The 13,060-nt window shown below is 37.7% G+C and overlaps 1 long non-coding RNA gene across 7 annotated transcripts in view; it reads right to left on the bottom strand.

The window, feature by feature from the left end:
• LOC137225748 (uncharacterized) overlaps positions 1-10,469 on the bottom strand; it is a 183,375-nt gene extending 172,906 nt beyond the window's left edge. For all 7 annotated transcript variants that reach the window (XR_010944006.1, XR_010944001.1, XR_010944005.1 and 4 more), the window contains exon 1: positions 10,315-10,469. This is a non-coding gene — a long non-coding RNA (uncharacterized lncRNA). The remainder of the gene's footprint in view (positions 1-10,314) is intronic.
• Between the last annotated feature and the right edge of the window lie 2,591 nt (positions 10,470-13,060).

Below are 13,060 nucleotides of genomic sequence, written 5' to 3'. Positions count from 1 at the left end.
GGTGGGGGAGGAATAAAATGAGATTTGTTTAGCTATGTTGATTTTGAAGTTCCAGTGGCGCATCTGAGTGGGATGTTAGTATGAGGTGGTGATTAAAGCAAGCATGTTGGAATCAGAAAGATCTGGGTTTAGGTCACAGCTGTTCCCCTTGTAAGCCATGAGATCCTGGACAAATTATCTAGATTTAATGTGCTCTGGTCTCCTCCTCTGTAAACATCACAGAGTTAATAGATCAAATGGAATCCTATTTTAAAGTTCTTAGTCTGGTTCCTGATATATGCTGTCTGTAAAGTCATTCATAAGTGACATTTCTTATTATCATTAACATTATTATTATCATCATCATCATTATTATTATATCCAATAGACTTGGTTTTAAGTCTAAAGCAGTAAATCAAGTTTGGAGAATCATCGATGCACAGGTAGCTCAAAATGACAGCAGTGAAAGAAAATACACAGAAGAGAAGATCACAGTATTAACCCTGAAGAACACTGATATTTGATTGGGAAGGGAAGAGAGGGAGATAGAACGAGTTCTAGACCCTATAGAAGCACAAAGCTTAAACAAAGAAATGGATTGCTAATGGTGGAATTTCACAATAGAGACACGCCTGTGGGGAAATACTTGGGGACAGGATCTCCCAGGCAGGCAGTCATTTACTCCACTGACAGATCTCTCAGTCCCTCCCTGCTCTCCAGACATATGCTACAAAGGTTCCAGATGTTTCTTTTTCCCTCAAGTCATTTCTGTGAAAATTTCCAGCGTGATTACTAAATTGTAAAAATCTGACTCTGTTTCTAAGAGAAAATGGTATCTGATTAGTTTTACAGCACTCCACAACTCCAACTGTTTAGGGAAAGTGGTCCGCCTTTCATTTCATCAAGAGTATCAAGTGATGAATCTTTCATATGATATCAAACAAGTATCATTATTTAAAGGTTGGCTCCTTTTATTGACAATTTAACTTCTAATCTTTAAACTGAAAAATACATTTTTAATTTGTTTTTCTGAATCACCTTAGTGGCTTATGAATATATTCATTTTTCCTAAGTAAAGGGAAATGGAACAAAAATCTTGAAATGCTCTGTTAACTCTCTTAAATTTATTTAAGAACGTAACTTGGGACTCTATTCTGTAACTGAAATATCCTTTCTGCTTGAGTTCTTCAATTATGCAAGTACATAGTCTTCTGGGTTCTTTAGCAATTTAGCATCTGGTTTTCAAGTTATGTGATTTTTTTTTCCATGAATAAAAAGAAATTAAAGTTAGATATCAGTTCACAAAATCCATCAACTTAACCGTCAAACTTCGATAGGATTCTAGTAATATTTTCCACTTAATGGCTACAACAGACAGTGGCTGAGTGAGGTATGACCAAAAATAATATGCAAATGGAAAGCACATTGCTGGATCAGGGTAGAAACAGACATTTTAATTGACTTTATTGACAGCAATATTTCCATTCCCTACAGTGGGTTACCTCTCCTTCAATCCCACAGGTCAACCCCACTGCCATACTCTGTATCTTCAGCACATAATTTGGCCAAGAAACAAGTATAAAGAATTAACTCCTTCCATTTCTTTTCCCTCACCTCCACAGTCATCTGATAGCCACTCATCTCTAGTATTATCCTCTCCTTCAATTTCATCTTCACCGTGTGCCACTGACACTTTCTGTCCTCCTCCTCTGCTTTCTTTTTCTCCCTAACCCTTATTATTTTGTAAGATGCTATATATTTTCCTTACCTTTTTTATTTTCTGCCTCCACTACCAGAATATCAGCTTCATAAGATCACTGATTCTATCTGTTCTGTTCATCACTGAATTCTTAGCACCTAGAGCAGTGCTGGGAACCAAGTAGGAACTCAAAAAATACGTGTTGAATAAATGAATGTCTGGCCTCCACCCGCAACATTTTCCCTTCACATCCTTCAGTTGATGTTCACAATGCAGCTTAAAAGTAGCTTTAAGGATGCCTCTTCTGGCCTTCCTATCTGGAATAGGCCTCTCCTAGACTGTTAGTCTTTATCTTAGTATCTGGCTTATTTCTTTCCCAATTCTGTATACTAAAATTACCTCTTTTCTTTGTTCTCTTATTCAAAAGGTTTCTATTAAATGTCTACTGTGTTCCAGGGCATGTGATAATCACATGGGATATAACAGTGAAGCCAAGCAAAGTTCCCTGCCCACATGCAACACCAAAAGTAAGGGGAAACAGATAATAAATAAGTAAATTATACAATATTATAGAAGTTTATAAGTGCAATGGAAAAAAACAAAGCAAGTTAAAGAGGGTCAGGAGTAGCAAGGTAGAGAAATGGGAGAGTTGCATTTAAGTAGGGCGGTTCAGGTAACCTTAGGAAGGTGATATTTAAGCGGGACTTGAAGGATTAGCTACAATAACTAGGGAAGCATATACTCTAGGCAGAAGGAACAGCCAGTATAAAAGCACTAACGTGGGGCACAGCTTTTGTGTTCAAAGAACCCAAGGATGCCAGCATGGCTGGGACAAAATACAAGTTGGGGAGACTAGTAAAAATTAGTTCTGTGAGTAAGGAGGTCAGAAGTGGGCTTTGTAGGGGCTTCAGAAGGTCTTTAGCTTTTATGTTCAATTACATGGGAAGCCATTGGCAGCTTCTCAGCATTGTGGCATGATCCGGTTTATGTTTACAGTGCCTGTTTGCTTGTGTATTTCTTGTCTCCTTCAGTATATGATGGCCTCTTAACTCACCACTCAGTATTCATTGACTAGCGTGGTACCTGGTATAATACATAAATATTTAAGTGAACAGGTAAACACATGATGTTACCATACAATGTTTGCCATACATGGAGAACACAGAGTATATTTAGGTGAGAGATGGGAGGAGAGTCTGAAAGAGAGTTTAGGGATTTTTTAATGAGCACTCTGTGTAAAATGAAGTTACATAATTAGCATGAGATAGATAGATACAAGTTAAGTTAAAGCACGTTAAATGTTTACTAAGACGTATTCATTTGCAGCAAAAAGAAAATATTCGAAAGTATATAAACAATATATTTTTTCCATGTCAACTAGGTAATAGATTTAGTTGGGTAAAGGACATACGTTTTTGTGTCTGCGTGTGTACCTGTGTACGTAAACACGATCCTTTGCTGAGTGCTTTTTATGTGTCATGTGTGTTCTGAGTTCTAATTACATTATCCGATTTAAGCTTCTTAAGAACTCTGAAAAGTAGCAATTTTTATCCCCATTTAACATATTAGGAAACTGAAGTTTGGTTAATTTAAATAACATGCCTAAGGTCAGACATCTAATAAGAGGTAGAGCCTAGATTTGAATCTGGTTTTACATGATTCTAAATCCCTTCATATTTTCAAATTCTTTTCACACACATCTCATTGGACTCCCCCAATAATAATGTGAGGCAGAAAAAAAAGACAAATTATTATTCCATCTAAGTGTATGTATGCACACACACACACACACACACACACACACACACACACAAGAGAATACTAAGGCTTGATGAGCTTACATGTTCATGTCTTGATTTGAACCCAGATCTTCTTACTCCAAACGCATTTTGATTTTACTAACTACTTAAGAAATTAGACATTCTTTTATAACACAATCTACATGAAGTCAAACAAATATTGACTGTAGCAGACATTTTTTATTCCTTCAGGTCATCTGTGAACCAATCATCCTTTTATGTATAAGTCCCATGCCTATCTTATGGAAAAGACTACCTCCCAGTGTATAACTGGAGAATGCCAGCCTCCCCTGAAGCTAGGGCAAGACCTAGGCTCCTGCAATCACATGTGCCTTCCCTGAACTTTGAATTTTGAAATGGGGATACAAGCAAATAGAGTGCACATACAATCCATTGTAATAAGGTAGGGGAGGCAGCAGAATTAGCAACTGCATCCAGTTCACAGGGACACAAGCGCTCAGCCATGGCATGGATGGTACTGGCCACTTTGGCTGTACCCTGTGGTGACAGTTTATGTGTAGTTCTGGGGGGCACAATCTGAGATATTGTCGCTGGCTGCCTTCCCCCAGGCCAGTCCTGTGGTCCTCTTGGAGACTCTATGACCAGTCACCTATTCCCTAATAAATTTCTTTACTACTTAAATTAGTTTATTTCAGTTGCTTGCAATTAATTACACCATTCAATGTACCCACCACTGGTCTAAATGATAGGTATTTTTCTGGGGGTCATATTTGGCCGTTTAATCAACTTCAAGCAAAGACTGTGTCTTTCCTGAGGTTAGATATATTTCAGAGAGCTCATTTTTTTTCAGTGAAGAAAATGCTTGGTCAGAAGGAACTCCAGCAAGCTAGCAGGAGAAAGGAATAAACATATCACAAAGCAACCAAGTCTTTCATCTCACAGATCTTCTGCAGATGTTTAACAGACCTTCACTTCATTCCTTTTATAACACTGTCCTGAAAAATAGGTTATTTCTATGGGGAAAACTTTAGGCATGAAATGATTGGAATGACTACAGGATTTTATGACATCTTGAAAAAAATAACTGAAACCAAGAGTATTTTGAAGTTAGCAGTAACAGTCAGTCGCCCTCAGGATATCTGTTTCCTTAATCTTCTACCTTCAAAAGCAGGACATTTGGGCTTCCCTGGTGGCACAGTGGTTGAGAATCTGCCTGCCAATGCAGGGGACACAGGTTCGAGCCTTGGTCTGGGAAGATCCCACATGTCGCGGAGCAACTGGGCCCATGAGCCACAATTACTGAGCCTGCGTGTCTGAAGCCTGTGCTCCGCAACAAGAGGGGCCGCGATAGTGAGAGACCCGTGCACCGCGATGAAGAGTGGTGCCCGCTTGCCACAACTAGAGAAAGCCCTCGCGCAGAAACGAAGACCCAACGCAGCCATAAATAAATAAATAAATAAATAAATAAATTTAAATCATATGGGCTTCTAAGAAGACCTATGCTTAAAAAAAAAAAAATGACCTTTGATGGTCTATAAAAAAAAAAAGACCTTTGATGGTCTACTTTTTATATATGGGTGTGTGTTCATATTATATTAATGTTTAATCAGCTTCAGGGATGCACTTCAGTTGGAAATCTGGAATTTTTCTCTCTGGATGCTTTTAGAATTTTTTATTAGAAGCTGTATTTTCCAGAATGTCTAGGCCTAGAAAAACATCATTACAATAATTTGGCAGTAAAATTTAAATGTTTCGTAAGGGACACTAATCTTTATTTTGTTAATGAGCAGAAATGTACATAATGTTTTTTTGGTTTTTTTACAGTACGCAGGCCTCTCACTGCTGTGGCCTCTCCCGTTGCGGAGCACAGGCTCCGGACACGCAGGCTCAGCGGCCATGGCTCACGGGCCCAGCCGCTCCACGGCATGTGGGATCTTCCCAGACCGGGGCACGAACCCGCGTCCCCTGCATCGGCAGGCGGACTCTCAACCACTGCGCCACCAGGGAAGCCCCATAATGTTTTTTTTAATGAATGCATTTGGAGGCTCCTGAAAATTTCACTCTCTATAAATAAACTTTATTGTTCTCAATATTTTAGCCCCAGATCCTAGAAGATTAGTTTTTTTTTTTTAAATTTGGTTGGTTTTTGTTTTGTTCTGTTTATATGTGTGTTTATGTGTGTGTGTGTGTGTGTGTGTGTGTGTGTGTGTGTGTAAAAAGTAAAGAAAAGAATGAGAAAAGAGAAAGAAAATAAAGAAATGTAAGCTCTAATCAGAGTAGAATAATGGCTCTCTTAAAAGTGCTACAGGAGATCCTGGGCAAATTTGTGTTCCTCTTTTGGCTGGACCCACTAATGATTTTTTATCAGTAGGTCATGGTCTTCCATGAGGATAGACCCATGGTCTTGCCAACATCCTAGCTGACATCCATGTTCATTTTGATAGTTTTACTATGTTAGACAACTGCTTCTTGATCTCCTCCATGTCTGTAATTTTCTTATCTTCACACCATCAGTTCCTATAAAACATGGCTGATATTTTGTAAAGTTCCACATAGTGTTCATTAAATTCCAATATTCCACTCTCCCACTACAAAGATCATTTCACAAACTCATCTTTCCAAACCTCTCTATTTCTTACCCTCACAGAGACTGTCTGGCTGTGGTACCCATCAATGCTTCCTAATTGCCCGTACTTTCCAGGTCTTACTTCCATACCTTTCTAACCCATTTTCTTAGGCCTATCACATAAATATTTCCTGGTCCTTTCCTCAAACTCTTGTTTTCTTGCTTTCTTGTTTTCTCCACCTCATTTGCCCTGGAATAGTATAGATCTGGATAAATCCAGTTGCCTAACTTGCCTGTTCTTTATCCCAGATGACTGAACCCTGCTAAAGAATATCACTCAGAGAGCTTGATGATGAAAGCCCATATGAATTAATAATTTCTAAGCATGTACATTAATAATCCCAGCAGCCCTTCTATCTATCCTTACCCCATTCATCTTTCCTTTGCTTCTCAGCAGATGCTCTAAACTTCACTTCTTTCCTCAAAACTTCCAACCCATTACCTGCTAGCTTATTCATGGAAGCTTTGACACTAGCTAGCGGAAAGATTAAGAAGATCTACTGTTCATACAGAGACCTTCATTCCTCCATGAGAACATGGGAACTATCAGGATAAAAAGAAAAATTCTATTCATTAATTTGAAACTTTATTCCTCATTTCCTTTTGTCTCTGAAGGAAAACCTAAAACTCCAAACTTCCCTCTCCATAGATATTTTTCATTTACTTTTACATACAAGTAATTTTACGTACAAGCAAACATTTCATTGGCTTTAGGATGTGCAATACAGGCACTCTTCCAGTATTTTATGTATATCAGCTCCTTTATCCCTCAAAAGAACACCGAGAAAGCATAATTACTCCCCTTATTTGACAGATGAAGAAACTGAAGCATGGGATAGTTAAAGGATGGGCCCAAAACCACTCATCCAACAGAAAATTTCTCCTATGTTTAAAAAAAAAATTGGCCCTAAGTTCGCATTTCTTTCTGTTTCTTCTCTCTCTTCTTTCCTTTATGAAATAATAATTTTTTTAAAAATAAACATCTATATTCATACTATCCACTACCATAGCTCTTATTCATGAATATACTGCTATTCACTTTTGTCCTCCCCACTCCAGTAAAACTGCTCCTGCTAAGGTCACTAATAACACCCATAGTATCAGATCGGTGAAAAGACTCTGTCCTTCTCTTCTTTGCTTTCTCTTTGGTAGTTGGCACTGCTGACTGCTCCTTACTTCTGAACCCTTTCTTATCCAGTGGCCTGCATGTCACCTCTCCCATTTACTGCTATCGTTTTACTTATTCTCTCTTGGTTGCCCTTGTGAATTCCTCTTTCTCCCCTTGCATTTATGTTCGTGTTCCACAGGGATCAGCTGTCAACTTTCACTCCCGTCGTTCAATTATCTATCCTTCAGAAACTTAGACAATTGCCAACTTCAAGAATTTGTGCGACCGTTTGCTTAAAATAATCTCAAAACTAGTTTTATGTATATCTTTATCTTTCTGTGACTTTCAAGAATGTATGTAGATGTGCTCTTTTGGCCAGGCTAAACAGAAGGCCTCTTATCCAGGGATGACCAGTAATAGGTCATCTTTAGCCCAAAGGTGAGGATAGGAGTATCATCTGAGACATGGTAAGTAATATATGCTTATATGTCACATAGAAACTCTTGTCATTTTAACCCATAACCGGGTTCGGGTCCTCTGAGAAATAGATGCCAAGATGGGATTAGATGTGTAAGAGCTTTATTGTGAGAAAGGCCTATGTAGAATTAAGATAAAGGAAGCAGGAATAGACGGGAAGAACTTTCCAACCACAGTGCAGGTCAGACATTTGTGCAAGAAGAGTGGGAAGAGAATTGGATAAAAAAGTCTCAGACTACAGTGAAGTTTTGAAAATGTCTTGGTCAGGTTAATAGGAAGCTCGTGAGCAAAGAACGTCCATGAATGGACTCCCATTTATGGCAGGACTGCTATATCTAGCACTACCGCCGTGCTTAGTCGTTGGCCACGGTGTGAATGCCCCTATGGAGCCCAAAGTTGTGGTAACTGGAGATTGTTAGGTAGGCAGCTCTGTTCCTCACAGCAATTTTCTTGATGGGACAGATGAGAAATGCAACTCCATGACCACCGCATTGGTCTATCCCAATTCTGGTGTCTCCCCTGCTTGTCTCTAAGAACAGGCAACACAGGACTCTGCTTCTGCCTTATGCCCACCCCACATTAATTATGTTATATCTAAACTGCTTCTGATTCCATTTATGGTACCAATTAAGACGAACAACTAAAGTCCTCTTACCTGAAACCCTGTCTATAGTTGGCCAGTGAAGCATATCTCCACAAAGATTAGATCAGTCTTTTAGAATTAGCAAATTGTTGCCTTGGGAATTTGATTCTATCCTCAAGGGAAAATACAGCTGATATTAAACGCCCTAGAAAAATCAGAAGTGTGACTCAAGGGGAATGTCCACTTGAGACACAAGGAGGTTAAGAGAGACACATCTAGTGTTTCAGGGGACCTCTTTTCCTTGTCTAGTTGAGGGTCAATCAAATATGCTCTCAAACATATATCTAAATACCAAGCTACAACCTTGAATTCCAGACACAAACAACCCAATCTTCCTGAATATGCCCACTTCTCACGTTTTGTGTCCTCTATCTTAATGATCCCACTGTCCATACCCAGTTGCCAGACTAGAATCAAAGGAACCATTCAAGACTATACCCTTTCAATCTTCCCCCACCTTTAATCAATCAGTCACCAAATCAAAAGGATTTCACCTTTCACCTCTCTTCTATCCATCCTCCTCTCCAGCCCTCATCACAAGTCACCTGGATTAGCACAAAAGGCTTCTCTCCACTCCTACCTCCAGGATGGCTGGCTTTTGATTGATCATGATTTTATATATGTAATTTTCAGTCACTCATTAAATGTTCCTCAAACATTTAATACACAACTAATTTAGTAGAAGGAGTAGTCTAACAGGACACCTAATTATTTAAAAAAATAGAGTTCAGTGGTTACTAGCACAAACTGCAGAGAGCTGAAGCCAGAAGTTCCTCACTAGCTATGTGGCCTGGACCTTAACCACTGAGTGCCTCAGTTTCCTTATCTGCTAAACAGGGATGATCCACAGTACTTTCTCCATAGGACAGTTCTGATTATCAAATAAGTAGACAAATATAAAACACTTAGAATGATGCCTATACAAAGTAAGTGTTAACTATCATCACGTGATATCAAAAATTAATAATTCTGTGGAAATGACAACACTTGAGATCAAATTGCATCCCACAAAAGTCGTGTTTACAGGATAATTCAATTTCTTTCCAACTAAACAATGCCCCTTAATGTAACTATGCATTCCAAACCAATAACTCTCATTAAATCATGTTTAAATATAGATACAAAAGGTGATCACTTAGGGCTTCCCTGGTGGCGCAGTGGTTGAAAGTCCACCTGCCGATGCACGGGACATGGGTTCGTGCCCCAGTCAGGGAGGATCCCACATGCCGCGGAGTGGCTGGGCCCGTGAGCCATGGCCGCTGAGCCTGCGCGTCGGGAGCCTGTGCTCCGCAACGGGAGAGGCCCCAACAGTGAGAGCCCCGCGTATCGCAAAAAAAAAAAAAAGGTGATCACTTAAACCCCCTATCTTAAATATTATCGATATCTATTAGTTTTAAAAACGTAAAAACTTTTTTAAAATCTTTGTTTATATTTTGAGAAAGTTTTATTTTTCCTTTCTTGGCTAAATGGGCGATTAATATGTTGGCTGTACTTTGTTTCATATATTTTAGGCATGTGTAAGAAAAGTGAAAAGATGAATGTCTCATTTATGGAGCTTAATGCTTATTGGCCTAAGTAATAATTATCATAATTTATATTTAGATGTGACAAGTATCATAAACAGAAAAATAAAAGAGTCTGTGCAATAAGATTTTTATTCTTTTCATCACCCATGTGTACGTATACACTTAAGAGCTATATGTAAAGACTAATATTCTACTTTATTAAATATTATAATAATTTTTCATGATGCTATACCAGTTCATAGATTAATTAAATCAAATTTAATATTATCATAACATAATAGAAAATATGTTATCATAAAATAGAAAGCATTATTAATATTTCCAAAAATACTTCTATTACAACCTTAAAACTCAAATAATTGTACATTTACTTAAAGTATAAGCAAGAATAATCAGATTTGGGATAGTTATTTAATTTTATAACATCTACAGTATTGAGTAAATGATAAGGATTAAGAAAAATGAGTAGAGAGATCATAGCTTGGACAAGTCTTACCTCCTTTTGAGGGGACAGGAAGAAGGTGATGGGAAACAGGCGAGGCAGCTAAGAAAGGAGGCAAGAGGGCCGAAGGAGTAATGGGAGCAAACAAACATCTGTTTCAAGGAGTGTATGAGCTGTCCTAACAACTCTACAAATATTTCTACCAAGCAACGGTTGAATTCCCATGAAGTCATGGCCAAAACACCCAGGAGGGAGACCGAAGAAAAGTGAGAGATATTAATCAAGACATTCCATCACCAGCAATGGGGAAACGGCAGCATTTTACCCACCAGAGGACAAATCATTATGAATAGCTATCCTGGAAATGCTTGCAGAGCATCTAGGCTATTTAACTGACAAGTGAACACATTTCTTCACCATAGTGATTTAAACAAATGATTCCCATTAAAAGTATGTCTCCCTGACACTCTGGTTTTAGTCATCTAAATTTGGTTATTGGAGACTTTATTGGGCTAGACATGAAAAGCAGGTATATAATTGTTAAAAAAAAAAAAAGTAATATTAGCCTTCAGGAAAATGAACTACAAGCCTTTTGTGAAACAAGTAAGGACTTACACACTTTTTATTTGCTCTTTTTCATACTGATTGCTTTGAAAAAGCCATCTCCTTTTGGTCAATATGTTCCTTCCACGTTGTCCTGCTGGAAAAATCCTCCTTATTCTTTAAAACGTGGTTCAAATGTCACTCTCTGACAAGAGCTTTGTCTAAATTCTGCAGGCAGCGTTAACCAAATCCTTCTCTGTACATTGTCCACATTTTTATTAGGACATTTGTCATACCACTGTAATTATTTCCAGGTTGGTCTGTCTCGTAGACAATAGGCCCCTGGAATGTATGAATGAATAGTGAGAAATTGAATGGTTGGGATGGGTTTCAGAAGGGGAAATTATGCTTTTGGTTCATTTAACTCCAAAAAAAGATCTTTCTATAATCTGGGATTTCTAACACTTTGGGTTCACTTTTTGAAAAATAAAATAACTGGGGACAACAGGTGGGTTCAGTTTAACTAACCTAAAATTCACTCTTCCAAGTCCGTGTATTCATTTTTCTTTCTTGTTCGTGTCAATAGCATGCTTTGGATCAGTGACCCTTTTCCTTTAAGAAGGAAAGATCATTCAGATTTTTATTGAGTCCTGGCAATTTGCTATTTAGTTCTCTTTGTTGTTCTGCTTGCTAGAGTCTTATGAATAGTGGATGCCTGCTCTTCTGGGAAAAAAACACTTCACAGAGCTCCCCCATCCTGCTTGACATGTTGAACAACCCTTAATTTGATTTACTGGAAAGAAGAAAATGCTGTTCAACATGTTTTCCCTCCTGAGATTAATCTAGTTAAGTATGAGAAAGGAACGGGGTGCTTAGCACTCAAAAAGCTCAAATTATCCTGAAAAAAAAATGAAATTTATGGAAATTTTAACTCATGTAAAAAACAAACCTTTTCCTCCTACTTCATAGTGTAGAAACTAAGAAGTACGGTGATCAAAAGAATAAACAAAATTTCTCTCCTCTTCTTTAATGAAGATTTAAAAAATAGGAAGCATTCTGTGTGAGATCATTAAACTATATACCCATGGAAGCTTTTTTTTTCTTAAATGCTCTCTTTTCTATTCATCAGAATCTTGTAAGGTTGACTTTTTGCATGCAAGCTAATTTGAATATCTTCTTATGGACTTTTTCTCAATTCCCATTCCAAAGGAAAAATTGTAGAGTTTAACATATACAGTGAACACTAATCAATGACAAAATTAAGTTCCAAAATAATGACTGATTTTTTTAATGAGAAATCATAGGTCCTGCTTTTCTGATAATAGATTTAATGGAAAAAAAAGTGTCTAGAAGTTATATATGTAAATATTCATTCAACAAATATTTATTATATTTCTAGTACATGACACACCATAGACACACAGGGAGGAAACAGGCAAAAATAGAAAAATATTCTCATGTGGAGCTTCCAATCTACTGAAGAAAAACAAAATGAAGATAAATAAATAAGATGTGTGTGTGTGTGTGTGTGTGTGTGTGTGTGTGATATTAGATGGTGATAAATTGGTAAGTACCAAGGAGAAAATTAACATGAGAAGAGAATAAGAAGGATCAGATTTCTTATCCTATTTTAAATAGGGTTATTTAAATATATCATAAGAATACATAGTGTGGTCAAATATAGGAGGCGAAAAAAGCCACTTGTCATCTGTTTGTCTTAGTCACTTGAAATCTGGGCTTTGAATTTGAACTGTGGAAAAAACGAAGAGTAGATATTGAGCCCTTTCAAAGACCCCTGATCACTCAGAGTGAACTGGAGATTCAGGAACATCTCTTGAGCTTAACTTCAGTAACACTAAGCCAGATTTGATCAAGTCCTGACAGAGCACAGCCAGAGATGATAGGTGTCCTTTTAAACAGTGGCCTTTTTTCTTCCATACCATGATGTCAAGTCAATGTTATAGCAGAAAGGAAGTATCCAAGAGAGGAAAAAATATAAGGTAAGAAACTTTCCTCTCAAAATCCAAGGAAAACAATAATTTGGCTGAAATATTACAGATGTCTGCTAGTAGAGTAACCCAATGCAAAGCGCCTTCTTGACATTAAACTGCACTAATTAAATGGAATTGTCAAAGTTAAAGCTGTCACGCTTTTCAACCTTAAAGCAACCTTTTAAGTCATGTTCCTCAACTCAATATTCTACAAAGAAAGAAAGAAGATGAATGGGATCAAAGAATGTGCTCAAGATTATACACAT

The sequence above is a fragment of the Pseudorca crassidens genome, chromosome 6 (genome assembly GCF_039906515.1).
Source record: "Pseudorca crassidens isolate mPseCra1 chromosome 6, mPseCra1.hap1, whole genome shotgun sequence".
Classification (NCBI taxonomy): Eukaryota; Metazoa; Chordata; class Mammalia; order Artiodactyla; family Delphinidae; genus Pseudorca; species Pseudorca crassidens.
The sequence above is the reverse complement of the archived record's forward strand: the minus strand, read 5'-3'. Positions and strand labels throughout refer to the sequence as shown.